Below are 12094 nucleotides of genomic sequence, written 5' to 3' on the forward strand. Positions count from 1 at the left end.
GTAAATATCCATTTAGTGATTTTTTCAATTCAAATATCCAAGATATTCTTTATCCCACATAGATTCTCAACCTTAATTCATTAGATGGAATTATGATGGAAATTCATCTTTTGACATTAGAATTTAATTCAAATCCATCTTTTCTCAAATATCATGGAAATTCATCTCTTAACTAAAATATCAATATCTATTTTATTGAATAAACTTGAAATCCTTCTTTTTTCTCATTTCAATGAGTGCAATCCAATTATCATGGGAATTCCTCTTTTCCATAAATTAAATCTATTAAAATTCTTCTTAAAATTACATAAAAATAACCATTAATTTCTTTAAGCAAAAAATTTCACTTTTTCCACCTAAACATTAAATTCCAATATAGTGGAAATTCCTCTTTTATCATTTAAAATTATCTATGATGCAAAAACATAAATTTAACTAAATTTTTCTCTTAAAATTTAATTAAAAATCTTCATTAATTCCTTTGCACTAGGAATTATACTTTTCTTATTTAAATATTTAAATTTCAATATGGTGGGAATTCCTCTTTCATCATAAAAATTTATCTATATAAAAAGATAAATTTAACTAAAATCTTTCATAAATATACATTATTTTAGCATTCCAATTTTTTTTCTCTAAATCATTGGAATACATGGATTTTCAATGTCATGGGGATTACTCTTTTAACATAAAAATAAATTACTAGAAATTTCTCTTTTTCTTAATTTGCTAATTATGCATAAGCATCAAAATAAATTTCTCCATGATTAAAATGAGAATCATTCAATTAATCTAGGATGATAATTCCTAGAATATGGTAGGAAGTCCTCTTTTCATATTATGAATGAAAATGTTTTATGTGTTTATTTTGCATAAATTTTACCATAGCTCCGTGCTATTATTGATAATTCTCAATTTAATTGAAAGAATGAAGTTTGATATTATTGATATGATTAGAATGACCACTAATTGGATCATTATCCAATTATGGATTGATTCATAATTTCTCTATGAAACAAATATCATAAAAGCATTAAAAAGTCATTGTTTTGGCCTCCAATTAGACAAGCATAGAAATTAGTTTGGATTAGAGAAATGCTTTATGAGAAGCTTCATTTGGATTGAGAATAGGTCATAGGAATGACCTTTCTTTGGGGGCAGAGAGAGAAATGCTTAAAAACTATTAAAATTAAGCATAAATAGAAATTTATGTGTTTCTTTATTACAATTCATAAAAGAACTTCAATAGTAATCAAAAGCCATTCAAATTAAAGCTTCTCAAGCTTGAGAGGGATTGAGAAGAGAAGCATTTGGAGTTTTAATAAGAAAAAGACAATAATCCACACTTTACCTTCTAATTTACTTGATTCTTTGATCATAGTAGAGGCCCCTAACCAATCAATTGGTTTGGTATGTTTTAGGATTCACCAAGGAAGATTGAAGAGAGAGAGAACTCCAATCTCTTCAATTTTGTAGAGGTTTTTAAAGGATAATAGAAATTAAGCTTAATTTAGAGTAATACCGGCATAGTTTAATTCACAGATAATAATACAAAGGAATGAGGATCTATTTATAGGAGAGGGAGGCCACTAACTGAGTCCAACTGAGTTCTAGAATTTTCCAACTTCAGTTTGGCTTAATTTGGACAAGATTTGGACCTGTTTGGCTCTCTTTTTTATTTGGTTTGATCCAAGAGAGAGGAGAGAGGAGAGAGGATAGATATAAATATTCTATTATTTTTTAGTTTTAAACTCATCCAGGCATGTGACGTAGACCCCTCCTTGAAGGTCTCCCTTTTCCTTACACATGCGTCAAAAATGAATGATTACTCCAAAATATCTCATTTTTTTATTAATACTTCATAATTTCTAAATAATAAACTTAGTACTTGGTCAACTCTTCATCTTATGTGGGTATTTACTCATTTTTGGGTATTTTCTTTTATTCTTTGGATTTATCTTGTCCTAACACTTGGATTAATCTTATTGGTCCATAGGAACCTTAATTGGACCATAGTAAAAAAAAAATCAAAAATCTGGACCCTTGGACTAAGGTCCTCTGAATCAATTTTAATTGATTCCAATTGCACCTTGGAAAATCTATTTTGATTTTCTATTTTAGAAAAACATTTTTTTGATATTTGTAGAATTTTTTATCCAAAAATATCCCAATATTTATTTACCACCCTCTAGAAATTTTTATCTCACTAGGCAAAACAAGGAAAAATGATATTTTCTTATATTCAGAAACATAGAATGATTACAAGGGATTGAAGTAGAGACTTATTTGATATTGAGGTTGAAGAGGAATCTTACATCCTCTCCCACTTGAAAAACGTGAGATGTCCTCATCATCTCGCAAAGTTGGGGTAATCCTTCGCCAACTCTTCTTCTGTCTCCCAGGTGGCGCGTCTTCTAGAGGGAAGAACTTCCACTTTACTAAGAATTCTTTAAGGACTCTGCTCCTAAGAATCTTCTCCCGAACATCAAGGATTTCCTCAGGTTAGAGTACCATCTGGCCTTGAGTCGTCGGAGACATCATTTGCTCATCTTCATCAAGCACGTGATTCGGGCTAGGTACATACTTCTTAAGGAAACTGACATGGAATTCATCATGTACCTTGAGATGGGGAGGCACAAGCACTTTGTAGGCTAGATCGCCCACTTTCTTTATGACACCATACAACCCACAGTATCTAGGAGAGAGCTTCTTGTACTTCCCTAAGGATAAGGAACTTCTTTTTGGTCGTATTCAAATGAAGACCATATCTCATTCTTCAAACTCTCTTTCTGATCTCTTTTTATCTGCATACTACTTTTGCATATCTTGGGCTGCCTTTATATCTTTACGGAAGTGAATAGTGTAAGGCAATCTTGTCCATACAAAGCTTTGAAAGGACTCATCCCAATGCTCCGATGATAAGAAGCATTGTAAGTAAATTCGACCAGATGCAAATGACTTAACCACTTCTTGGGTTCCCTGCTGTAGCATGATCGAAGGATATCTTCAATTACTTGATTCACCCTTTCCGTCTGGCCATTTGTTTTGGGGTGATAGGCTGTGCTGAGATCCAAGAAAGTTCCTATTGCTTCAAAGAACGTAGTCCAAAATTTTGATGTGAATTCGAGATCTCGGTCACTTACTATCCTCCTGGGTAAACCATGCAATCTAAAGATGTCCTTAAGAAAAACTCTGGCAACATCCACTGCAGAGTATGTTTCTTTCACTAGAATCAGATGGGAAACTTTGCTTAGCCTGCCAACTACCACAAAAAAGGAGTTGTAACTTGATTACACTGAAGGTAATCCAGTGACAAAGTCCATACTGATGCATTCCCACTTCATCTGTGGAATGTCTAGAGGCTACAGTTTCCCTGGCATCTTGACTCTCTCTGCCTTGACTCTGTGGAATGTCTAGAGGCTGCAGTTTCCCTGGCATCTTGACTCTCTTTGCCTTGACTCTGTGGAATGTCTACAGGCTATAGTTTCCTTGGCATCTTGACTCTCACTGCCTTGACTCTTTGGCACATCAAGCATTTCCTTACATGATCAAGTACATCCTTTTTTAGTCCTGGCCAGAAGAAGCTTTTCTTCATAGACATATAGGTTTTTATAAACTCGGGATGCCCAGCTATCAAGCTATCATGGGCTTGCATCATTGGGGACACATAGCCGATTATTAAAATACATGCATCCTTCATCCTGTTTGTAAGAACTCGACTCATTTCGTAAGGAGTCTTGCTTTTGTGCATCAGAAGGGTAGCAATAGGGGCAAAGAATTTGTCCTACATGATTTTCTCCTTTGCTTCATTGATCAATGGATTTGATACCACTGTCATTGCAAGCAAGGAAGCTTTTCTGCTGAGCGCATCTGCAACCATATTTTCTTTCACCGATCGATACTTTATTTCAAAATAAAACTCTTGCAAGGTCTGCATCCATCTCCTTTGACGCATGTTGAGATCCCTTTCGGTGAAGATCCACTTCAGACTTTGATGATCTGTCATCATCAAGGTGAATCTTTGTCCCAAAAGATAATGTCTCCACAACTTTAGAGCATACACTATTACTGAGAGTAACTCCAAGTCATGGACGGCATAATATCTCTCATCTGCTCTGAGTTTTCTGGATTCGTTAGGCCACTGCATGACCTTCTGCATTAGAGCACCGCCTAAGGCAAATCCACTGGCATCAGTAACTACCTCAAAGGGTTTGGTAAAATCTGGCAATTTAAGGATAGGGTTCGTTAATTAAGGCTATCTTCAGCTTGTCAAAGGCACTTTGACACATCAATAACTACCTCAAAGGGTTTGGTAAAATCTGGCAATTTAAGGATAGGGTTTGTTAATTAAGGCTATCTTCAGCTTGTCAAAGGCACTCTGACACATTGCAATCCACTAAAAAAGTGTACTTTTCTTGAGAAGGTTAGTTAAAGGGGATGCTATCTGAGCATACCTAGGTATAAAGTTCCTATACCATCCAGTTAACCCTAGGAATCCTCTGACTTCCTTTACTGACTTGGGTTCTGGCCATTCAACTACTGCTTGGATCTTTGCGGGGTCAGGAGAAATCCCATCCTTTGACACTATGAATCCCAAGTATTCCACCTGTCAACAGAGAAGGAACACTTGCTCTTCTTTGCAAAGAGTTGGTGTTTCTTTAGGATTTTCAGGACTTTGTGCACATGATCTTCATGATCTATAGCATTCTTTGAGTATACTAAGATATCATCAAAGAAGACAAGAACAAAATCATCCAAGTATTCTCTGAGAATATCTTGCATAAGATGATTGAATGTTGTCGGGGCATTAGTCAATCCAAACAGCATGACTGTGAACTCATAGTGCCCATAGTGAGTATTGAGAATGCTATCTCTGGGATGTCTTGCTCCTTGATTCTGATCTAGTAGTACCCACATTTGAGATGTATCTTTGTAAACATTTGGGTACCACTTAATCGATCCAGAAGTTCATCAATCCTAGGAATAGGATACTTATTCTTAATTGTTAATTGATTCAATACAAAGTGTTAATGTTCCATCTTTCTTCTTTTGAAAGAGAACAAGCGCACCCCAAGGTGAGACACTGGGTCTAACGAATCCCTACTCTAACAGTTGTCTTAACTATTCCTTAAGTTCTATGGCTTCAGGGACTGGCATTTTGTATGCATGTTGGGCTACTGGTGGCTGAGCTCTGGGGGTTAATTCAATGTCATGATCTACTTCACAAGACGGAGGCATCTCAGTCAGCTCTTTAGAAAATACATTTGCATACTCACTTAACCACTCTGATTCTTTAGCCTGCATTTTATGTCTACCGGATTCATTTTAATGACATACACAGCTTGCCTTTTTCTGAGCCCTTTTAATAATTTGGAAGCCTTGACTAATTGCAGCACTGGGGATCCAGAAATTCCAATTCCTTGAACTTTATTCCCGTGAAGGTCTAGGAAAGAGATGGTTTCTTTGTGTGACAATGAATGTCAGCTTGATTCTTTTGGAGCCAATCCATTCAAAGGATTCCGTCATATATTCCCAGGGGTAGGACTCCAAACTAGCACTCTGTTACGTTCCCATCTAAGCTAAACTGAATAAGGTTAGTCTCAAGGTGAGTGAAAAGAATCTTCCCACCAACGAGCTAATTTCACTTGCATAGGTTTCTTTGATTTTTGATTTAGGACTAATTTACGCTAACATCCTGGGAAAATAAAAGAATGATTACTATCTAAATCAATCAAAAGCTTGAATTTCTTACCTTGGTACTCTACTGGGGTCTGGAGAATTGAGAATTGACAGTTATTCCCCTGATGCTCAATTGCTGCATAGATCTGTCCTTTCTCTTCCGCCACTTCCTCAGCTATGGTGACTGCTCTGGCTACTGCAGTCTGAGGTGGAACTCTCTCTCTTTGGTTATTCCAATTCCAGGAGGGAGTTTGGGGACTGCTTTGCATGGAGGCTGCAGGCTGAGCTGGCACTCTTCTGGGGTTACCCTGATTTTGGCATTGGGGACCCTGATTGGTGGACTGATAAGAAGGAGTCTGTCTTGGAACTCTAGGACCCTAGCTTCCTTGGCCCAGAGAAGGAGATGGGCAATCCTTGAGCTAGTGCCCAAGTCCTTGACATCCGAAGCATCTGTTCTCGCTTTGAAGGTCTTCCCTTTGCATTCTGGAGAGAGTCGGAGTTCCTGAGAATGTACTAGGTCTTCCTTCATTTCTGAAGCTTCTCGTCTCCACATTTTTGTTAGGACCTTGGTGTCTCTTTGGAGGCGGAAAGTTGGAAGAACTTTCCGATGTTTGAAATCTCTTGAAGGATGAGGGAGCTAGCTTTGGCGGGACTTTTATGATTGAAGCTTTGGCAAAGTCCTTTGCCATTCTGACAGCTTTAGCCAAGGACACTGGCTTGGTATTTTTGACCAGTGTGTCCAAGGGTTGGTTCATTCCCCGATGAACCTAGCCATGAGTTGCTCTTCATCTAGAGGTGGTGAATATTTGAGTAGAAGAGCAAAGGCCTAGTGATATTCCTCGATGGTTTTTCTCCCCTGCTTTAGCTCTAAGAATTCGTTCATTTTGATTTCCAAAAATCTAGGGGGACAAAATCTCTTTCTCAAATAGGTTTTAAGGTCGTTCCAGGACTGAGTATTTCTGTCCAAAGACGGTTGGTGTCACAGCGGTTCCTCCATGCCACCCTGGCTGTTTCCACTATTTTCAGCTTGGCAAGAGCCATTTTGCTCCGCTCATTGTAGCCTGTGACGTCAAAATATGCTTCCATGGCTTCCACCCATTCCTCCACAACCTCGCCCAAGAAGGGTCCTAGCTGAGTCCTATGAAGAGCCTTGCGAACATCAAGGTCAAGCTCATCATCTTTAGAGAGAAGGTCTAGGTGACTGCCACAGTTTCCTCGTCTCATGATTCTACCAAAAATTATATATTATTAAATTTTTATTTTGATATCATCCACGAGATCCTAAGACTTAAGAGGTTCGAAAAATAATTTCTTGAACAAGACAATGATCTTGTTGGAGATCTATGATATATGACTGATAACAGATTTTTCTTTATCAGTTCATTCATAAACAATCACTTATACAACAGGGAATTTTTCTCTAGAAAACATTTCTTTATTATATAAAAGTTGTAATATGTACATAGAGCAGCTCGGCTCCAGAATTCAAAATCTCCTAGGGAGACGCATAAGACGACGGTACTTGGGCTATAGCCATGCCCTGATATAAACATTCACTTACTGACAAGGGAGCTATTATCTTCTTCTTAGGAATAAAGCAACTAAAAAGTTTATAGACTTGGTATGAAAGTCTGAAATTCTGAGGCATTGAATGATATAGAATGACACCATGTACCATTTTTAGCTTTAACAAAATCATTGCCAAAATGAGAGGTTCTATCTCAGCATTGCATGCCGATCACAAGAGGCGTGGACATATAGCCCTGCAAACCACTTATGTTGCAATCTCTCCATTGGGTCATGAAAATATAAATCCTCAAAATGGCATCGTGCGAGTCTTGCTCGGCTTGTTCGTGTTGACGCGGAAGAGATGAGATGCTCAAAGGCGAATGCAGTCATGTCTTGTGATTGGGTGAGGTCAAGAATGCCAAATAAGTATGGAACTTCCATCTATGAAAACAATTTCTTTGATTAAAAATTCTTCATCAAAGAAGCTTATGGAATGAAAGTACATTATGAAAAATGCTTTTTCTGAGTTTATTATTATCAATTTCTGATAAGAATTTTTTTATCCTTATTAGCTTTCAACAACACTCTGATACCATCTACTGTGAGGTCCTTGCCTGCCCGGCCCGGGGCTCCTGCCGATGGCAACGGAAACAGCGTCAGCCTCCCGCGCGGGTTGGGGGTCCTGCACACTCAGGGCCTTGCCCCGTGGATGTCCGGGACGAGAGGCTAGCCCGGGGGGCAGTCCCTCCGAGACTGGGCCCGGAAGACTCCCCTCGCCCAAAAGCCATGGGCGATTCCGCCAGGAAGGGGAAAAATCTTTTAACTAGGAGATTACTCTAACGAGTCAAAACTTGACTAAATTAAACTGATCTGACCGGACGTGAAGTCACATGGTCAGATCAAGAAGAGATTGCACTTGGTCCATGGAATCACCACTTTTTTCCTCATTTCTGATGATCCCCTCCCACAAAACAAGGTCTCTTCAGGATTTAAACTGACTAACGTAAGTAATCCTATCTAGTTGTTTCTCATGAATCCTTTGATCCAACCTAACCCCATCCGGCTCATGGGTAAGCCAACCACCCGACCACTGAATTGGCGGGATTCCTTTATAAATATTTGATTGGGTTCTTGCCTGGGTAAGGAGGAAAAGAGTTCCCAGGCCCCCTAGCCAGGCGATTCATGCAAAAATCAAATAGGCATACCACGTACACACCCAATATGAAATTGCCATTTATAACAGATTCGACTGGCTTTAAGACAATCCTTGAATAAAATCATCATATTTGTTATCAACATTTTTCAAAATTCCAAGTCCATTGTATTACAAAAATGCATCCTTTGAGCTCTCCGTTGAAGACCAGCTGGCCAACCAACAAGATCCAGTATCAAATTTTTGTTCCCAAAAACCTTTTCTTTTTGTCCATTAGATATCTTCCCCTCGACGTACGCCTGGGTGTGCTAGCAACCGCGAGCCCGTGCATCGTGTGGTCAGAACCCTCTAGAATCCTCCTTAGTGTCCTAGCACTTCACTCAGGGACCACTTTGTCGGTCCTCACCCATCGTACTCGAAGTGCACCATTTTAACCGTACCGAGACTGGTCAAGTCCTCGTCTCGCAGTAGGCTTTGCCGCAGGCGACGTCCCTTGACGACTCCCCGCCACCTATTCCAACGAACCTCCTCTTAGAAAAACATAAGCCAAATGCTTCCTCTAGCATTCTGGCATAAAACAGTCCTTTGAATGAAAAACAAAGTTTCCAATGCAAGTGAGATTCCAGTTTGAGATCGATTCCAAAGACCCTTTTTCCAATAATTCCCAGTTTCATAATGAGGATCCTTGATCTCTCATGAGGGTAATCTACTCGTCATTTTATCCATTTATCTGACTAGATTCTTGGTGAGATTGGTCAGGGAAAAACTACATTAGTTCCGGTAGTCTATTCTTTGGATTTAGTAACTGGAATTGGTCACGAAGTTTTTTTTTGACACTCAGTTCAAGAGAAGGACAATTAGGTTTACTGTCCGACCTCACATAGTCTAACAAAATTTATTCAGTTTAGTTCTACTAGGATTCCTTTCAACTAAACATCTAGTTTTTGGGTAAATATCGATTTAGTGATTTTACCAATTCAAATATCCAAGATATTCTTTTTCCCACATAAATTCTCAATCTTAATTCATTAGGTAGAATTATGATGGAAATTCATCTTTTGACATTAGAATTTAACTCAAATCCATCTTTTCTCAAATATCATGGAAATTCATCTCTTAACTAAAATATCAATATCTATTTTTTTAATAAACTTGAAATCCTTCTTTTTTCTCATTTCAATGAGTGCAATCCAATTATCATGGGAATTCCTCTTTTCCATAAATTAATCTATTAAAATTCTTCTTAAAATTATATAAAAACAACCATTAATTCCTTTAACCTAAAAATTCCACTTTTCTCATCTAAACATTTGAATTCCAATATAGTGGGAATTCCTCTTTTATCATTTAAACTTATCTATGCAAAAAGATAAATTTAACTGTCACGAGATTTTTGTCTGACTCAGTTCGAGAGAAGGACAATTAGGTTTACTGTCCGACCTTACTTTGTCTAACTAAATTCATTCAGTTTAGTTCTACCAAGATTCCTTTCAACTAAACATCTAGTTTTTGGGTAAATAACCACTTAGTGATTTTACCAATTCAAATATCCAAGATAAATTTAACTAAATTTTTCTCTTAAAATTTAAATAAAAATCTTCATTAATTCTTTTGCACTAGGAATTATACTTTCCTTATTTAAATATTTGAATTTCAATATGGTGAAAATTTCTCTTTCATCATAAAAATTTATCTATACAAAAAGATAAATTTAACTAAAATCTTTCATAAAATATACATTATTTTAGCATTATAATTTGTTTTTCTCTAAATCATTGGAAAAAATGGATTTCCAATGTCATGGGGATTACTCTTTTAACATAAAAATAAATTACTAGAAATTTCTCTTTTTCCTAATTTGCTAATTATGCATAAACATAAAAATTATTTTCTCCATGATTACAATGAGAATCATTCAATTAATCTAGGATGATAATTCCTAGAATATGGTAGGAAGTTCTCTTTTCATATTATGAATGAAAATGTTTTATGTGTTTATTTTACATAAATTTTACCATAGCTCCGTTACTATTATTGATAATTCTCAATTTAATTGAAAGAATGAAGTTTGATATTATTGATATGATTAGAATGACCACTAATTGTATCATTATCCAATTATGGATTGATTCATAATTTCTCTATGAAATAAATATCATAAAAGCATTAAAAAGCCATTATTTTGGCCTCCAATTAGACAAGCATAGTAATTACTTTTGGATTAGAGAAATGCTTCATGAGAAGCTTCATTTGGATTGAGAATAGGTCATAGGAATGACCTTTCTTTGGGGGGGAGAGAGAAATGCTTAAAAATCATTAAAATTAAGCATAAATGAAAATTTATGTGTTTCTTTATTACAATTCATAAAAGAACTTCAATAGTAATCAAAAGCCATTCAAATTAAAGCTTCTCAAGCTTGAGAGGGGTTGAGAAGAGAAGCATTTGGAGTTTTAATAAGAAAAAGATAATAATGCACACTTTACCTTCTAATTTACTTAATTCTTTGTTGATCATCACAGTAGAGGCCCCCAACCAATCAATTGGTTTGGTATGTTGTAGGATTCACCAAGGAAGATTGAAGAGAGAGAACTCCAATCTCTTTAATTTTGTAGAGGTTTTTAGAGGATAATAGAAATTAAGCTTAGTTTACAATAGTACTGGTATAGTTTAATTTAAAGATAATAATACAAAGGAATGAGGGTCTATTTATAGGAGAGGGAGGCCACTAACTGAGTCCAACTCAGTTCTAGAATTTTCCAACTTCAGTTTGGCTGAATTTGGATAAGATTTGGACCAGTTTAGCTCCCTTTTTTATTTGGTTTGATCCACGAGAGAGGAGAGATAAAAAAATCCTATTATTTTTTAGTTTTAAACTCATCCAAGCATGTGAAGTAGGCGCCTCCTTGAAGGTCTCCCTTTTCCTTACACATGTGTCAAAAATGAATGATTACTCCAAAATATCTCATTTTTCTATTAATACTTCATAATTTTTAAATAATAAACCTAGTATTTGGTCAACTCTTCATCTTATGTGGGCATTTACTCATTTTTGGATATTTTCTTTTATTCTTTGGATTTATCTTGTCCTAACACTTGGATTAATCTTATTGGTCCATAAGAACCTTAATTGGACCATAATATTAAAAAAAATCAAAAATCTAGACCCTTAGACTAAGGTCCACTGAATCAATTTTAATTGATTCCAATTGCACCTTGGAAAATCTATTTTGATTTTCTGTTGTAGGAAAACATTTTTTGATATTTGTAGAATTTATTTATCCAACAATATCCCAATATTTATTTACCACCCTCTAGAAATTTCTATCTCACTAGGCAAAAATGATATTTTCTTATATTGAGAAACATAGAATGATTACAATGGATTGAAGTAGAGGCTTTTTTGATATTGAGGATGAGGAGGAATCTTACTTCCTCTCCCACTTGAAAAACGCCAAATGTCCTCATCTCGCAAAGTGGGAGTAATCCTTCGCCAACTCTTCTTCTTTCTCCCAGGTGGCGCCTTCTAGAGGGAAGAACTTCCACTTTACTAAGAATTCTTTGAAGACTCTGCTCGTGAGAATCTTCTCCCGAACGTCAAGGATTTCCTCAGGTTGGAGTACCATCTAGCCTTGAGTCGAAGAGATCAATTGCTCATCGTCAAGCACGTAATTCGGGCTAGTTACATACTTCTTAAGAAAACTGACATGGAATACATCATGTACCTTGAGATGGGGAGGCAAAAGAAGTTTGTA

Source organism: Cibotium barometz, chromosome 5 (assembly GCF_041138505.1).
Source record: "Cibotium barometz isolate CiBa-2024 chromosome 5, ASM4113850v1, whole genome shotgun sequence".
Taxonomy (NCBI): domain Eukaryota; kingdom Viridiplantae; phylum Streptophyta; class Polypodiopsida; order Cyatheales; family Cibotiaceae; genus Cibotium; species Cibotium barometz.